Consider the following 4,922-nt stretch of genomic DNA (forward strand, 5'->3'; position numbering starts at 1 on the left):
AAGGTATGCCTGACCCAAACTATGGTATCTTCAATAACCTCAGATGCATGTGAAAGTTGGACAGTGAGTAAGGAAGAATGTGGAAGAATCGATGCATTTATGGTGCTAGAGGAGAATATTGAAAACACCATGCATGGACTGTCAAAAGAACAAACTTGGAAGAAGAACAGCCAGAATGTTCCTTGGAAGGCAGGATGGCCAGACTTCATCTCTCATACTTTGGACATATTATCAGCAGGGAACAGTCCCTGGGGAAAGTAAATCATGATTGGTAAAATGGAGGGTCAACAAAGAAAAGGAAGAACCCCAATGTGAAGAACTGGCACAGGGGCAGCAGCAATGCACTTAAACCAAGGAACGATTATGAGGTTGGCACAAGACCAGACAGTGTTTTGTTCTGTTGTGCATAGGTTCACTATGAGTCGGTACTGACTTGATGGCACCTAACAACAACAACAATAATAATTGTTGGCACTAACAATGCCAACAAAAAACTATTTGTCTGAATATTACTAATCTCATCCGTATCTTAATATCCTTGTGTTCAGTAACATCAGATATGGCACTTCCTAAAGCAGCCCTGATGTGGCGCTTTTGATTAATGTGCTGAACTGCAAAATTGGTTTGAACCATGATGTCAGCAGTTCAAGCTCACCAGCTGCTCCTCAGAAACCCTATCCAGAGTCGCTTCGGTTGGAACCAACTCAACAACATATAACAATAACCAATAAAGTAGCCATAGATGGTAAATGAGCTAACTGCCTGCCTAGTTTCATTACATGATTTATACTTTAAAAATCAATAAAATAACAAAGCAATAATCATGAACAGCCTACAAAGATGACTCCACAAGACTATGGACATGTTTTAAAAGTTCATGTATTTAAATAAATTACCTTTTATAAAAGAATTACACATTTCTGTCAAAAGAAATAATGCACAATGACATAGAAGTAAAAACAATCCTGGCAAACCTCTAATAAGCCATTCAATTTTGCTGAGAATAGTGTGTGAAGGTAATAAAGGTAAGAGATGACACTTGGGTCATGGTAGAACCCAAAGGACACTGAAACAGTATAAAGATATTATTATAAAGGTGACAGGAAGCCAGGAAGTAATTTCGCATAGAAAATTAACATAATCAGATGTGTACGTTGGGAAGATCATTTCGAATGCAATGTGTCAAATGGTTGGGCCAGTGTCAAAGTTAGGAGGAGAGTGACTAGGAAGGAGTCTACTGAAATCATTCAAATGAGATAACTTGTTGTTATTGTTATTGTTGTTAAGTGCCGTGGAGTTGGTAACTAGATATATCTTTTTCTAGGTCACATGCAGACAAGGAGTAGAAGAATTGTTGTTCTTTTTCCTCAATGTACTCAAAATATAGTGCTTCTCAGGTTCCATTCTAAGGGTTACTAACATAGTCTACCAGAATACATCCCGACTCCTGGAGACTGTAGAACTGTGCTTCAAAGGATTTTCATTGGCTGAGTTTTCATAAGTATGGCCTCAGGCCTTTCTTCTGAGTGGCTTCTGGGTGGTTTCCAGCCTCCACCCTTTCAGTTAGCAGTCCAACATATTAGCCCAGGGACTCCGACACAGTATACTAACACACAACTAAATCCTCTACATTCCATGCTCCTTCCAAATTATTCTTGCCAGAATTTTTAATCAAAATCATTTTCTTTGTCAATTAAAACTTGATTATGAAAATATAAAAATCTGCTTTTTAATCACAGTTTAATTGGTTTAATTGGTTACGAATAGGGCTGCGAACCTTAAGGTCAGCGGTTCGAAACTACCAGCCGCTCCGCAGGAGAAAGATGAGGCTTTCTACTCCCGTAAAGATTTACACCCTCGGAAACCCTGTACAGGGTCGCTATGGGTCGGAACCGACTCGATGGCACTTAACAACAACAACAATTGGTTTTCTAACAAAAGTTCTAAGAATACAACAACACATATAACTCATATAACTTCATAGTTAAGGAAATCAAGAGTTTATCCATCAAGCCTATGAATTTCCTCAACATGGAGGAAATCATTCTCATAGAAATCATTGTGTGATAAGAAAGTCCTACCTTTTAATATTGTTGTTGTTGTTGTTGTTAGGTGCCACCAAGTTGGTTCCAACTCATAGAAAGCTTCTGTACAAGAATGAAACACTGCCTGGTCCTGTGCCAATCTCACAATCACTGTGGCACTTGATCTTAATGCGGCTGCCACTGTGCCAATCCATCTCATTGAAAGTCTTCCTCTAATATTAGTAATATCATTATTATTATGAGGTTTTTTTCTTAAAAGACATCATGCTCTTAACTAATTCTTTTCAGTTTTTAAAATTTTTTTAGTTATAGGACATTTTATTCATTTGCTTCCAATGAGTGACAGTGTTAGGAATTCACGTGAGATTTTATTCTAAAACAAAAATGATGTCTTCCTCTTTTTTGCTAACCTTTCACTTTACCAAGCATGAGGTCCTTCTCCTGAAACTGGTGCCTCCTGATAATATTTCCGAAGTATGAGAGACAAAGCGTTGCCATCTTTACTTTTAATGAGGATTCTGGCTGTACTTCTTTCAACACAGATTTATTGGTTCTTCTGGCAGTCCATAGGACTTTCAATATTCCTCTCCGACAATGTAACTCAAATGCATCAATTCTTCTACAGTCTTCCTTATATGTTGTCCAACTTTCACATGCATATGAGGTGACTGAAAATACCATGGCTTGGGTCCAGCATACTTTAGTCCTCAGATTCACACCTTTGCTCTTGAACACTTTAAAGAGTTCTTGTGCAGCAAATTTGCCTACTGCAATATGCTGTTTGATTTCTAGACTGCTGCTTACATATGCGGTGATAATGAATCCAAGTAAAATGAAGTCTTTGACAACTTCAGTCTATCTCTATTTATCATGATACTATTTATTGATTCAATAGTGAGGAACTTTGTTTTTACATAATCCAGCTTCTTGGATTGTTTTCTCAGCATACAGATAGAACTGTTGTTGTTGTTATGTGCCATGGAGTCAGTTCCGACTCATAGCGACCCTGCATAGGGTTTCCGAGGCTGTAAATCTTTACAGGAGCAGAAAGCCTCATCTTTTCCCCAAGGAACAACTGGTAGTTTTGAACTGCTGACCATAAGATTAGCAGCTCGATTCATAACTCTGGCACATATTTTTCTGATTTTAAAATATTCAATGTCCTCTTATTCTGTTAAAACAACTGCCTCTTGGTCTATGTAAAGGTTTTTCATGAGCACAGTTAAGTGTTAAAGAATATCCATTCTCCAAAATGTTGTCCAGAATTTGTCATAATCCACACAGTTGAAAGTCTTTTCATAGTCAATAAAGCACAGGATTTATTGAACCCTGGATTCAAACTGGATTCAATGTACTGTTGCAACCATTTTTTATTCTCTAGCAACATTTTACTTGCATGTAATATTAATGATATTGTCTGATAATTTCTGCATTCTGTTGGGTCACTTCTCTTTGAAATGGGCACAAATCCAATCAGGTAAGTGTCTTCCTTGGCATAGATGAATGAGTGCCTCCAGTGCTGCATCAGTTTGTTGAAAGATTTCCATTTGTATTCCATCAATTCCTGGTGCCTTGTACTTTGTCAATGCCTTCAATGCACCTTGGACTTCTTCCTTAAATATTATTGGTTCTTGATCATATGCTACCTCTTGAAATGGTTGAACATTGACTATTTCTTTTTGGCATAGTGACTGTGAATTCCTTCCATCTTCTTTTAATGCTTTTTACATCATTCAGTATTTTCCCATACAATACTTCAGTGTTGCATGTCAAAATTCAAATTTTTTTCTTCAGTTCTTCCAGCTTGAGAAATACTGAATGTGTTATTGTTCCTTTTGGATTTCCTCACTCCAGGTTTTTGCACACTTCATTATAATACTTAAGTTTGTCTTCTCGATCTGTTGTTTGTAATTTTCATTTCAGCTCTTTTACCTTCTCAATTTTTTCCATTTACTTTAGCATCTCCACTCTGGAGAGCAAGTTTTAGAGTCTCTTCTGATATCCATTTTGGCCGTTTCCTTCTTTTTTATCTTATAAATGACCATTTTCTTTTTTCTTGTTTGTTGTTATATCATTCCACAACTTTCCAGTCAGCAGTGTCTAATGCATCAAATCTGTTCTTTATATGATCTCAATTCAGGTGGGAAATGTTCAAGAACATATTTTTGCTCTCGTGGATTTAACTTTTTCAGCTTTAACCTAAAAACCCATATAAGCAATTTATGGTCTGTTTCACAGTCTACCCCTGGCCTGGTTTTGGCTGATGATATTGAGCTTTTCCACCAGCTTTCCACAGATTTACTACACTTGATATTTGTATATTCCATATGGTGAGATCCATGTGTATAAGTCACCTTTTACATAGTTTTAAAAAGGTGTTTGCAATGAAGAAGTCATTGGTCTTGCAAAATTTTATTATGTAATCTCCAGCATCATTTCTATCACCAAGGCCATATTGATCACCTACTGATCTTTCCTCCTTGTTTCCAACCTTTGCATTCTAATTGCCATTAATTATCAAGACATCTTGATTGCATGTTTGATCGATTTCAGACTGAAGAAATTGGTAGAATTCTTCAATTTCATCATTACTTGACTTTAGTGCATAAATTTTAATGATAGTGGTATTAACTTCCTTATGAGCATGTGATATTATCTTATCACAGACAGCATTATACTTTAAGATAGATCTTAAGATGTTCTTTTTGATGATTAATGTGATGTCATTCCTTGTCTTTCTTTCTTTTTTTTTTTTAATGTTTTATTGTGAAATTATGTGATCATTTACATGGGAGAACATTAGCTTTACATTCATCCTTTCATATATCATTTCATTGCCATGGTTACAATCCCCTCCATGCATCATCAACCAACCAA

This window comes from Chrysochloris asiatica, unplaced genomic scaffold (assembly GCF_000296735.1).
Source record: "Chrysochloris asiatica unplaced genomic scaffold, ChrAsi1.0 scaffold00086, whole genome shotgun sequence".
NCBI classification, from domain to species: domain Eukaryota; kingdom Metazoa; phylum Chordata; class Mammalia; order Afrosoricida; family Chrysochloridae; genus Chrysochloris; species Chrysochloris asiatica.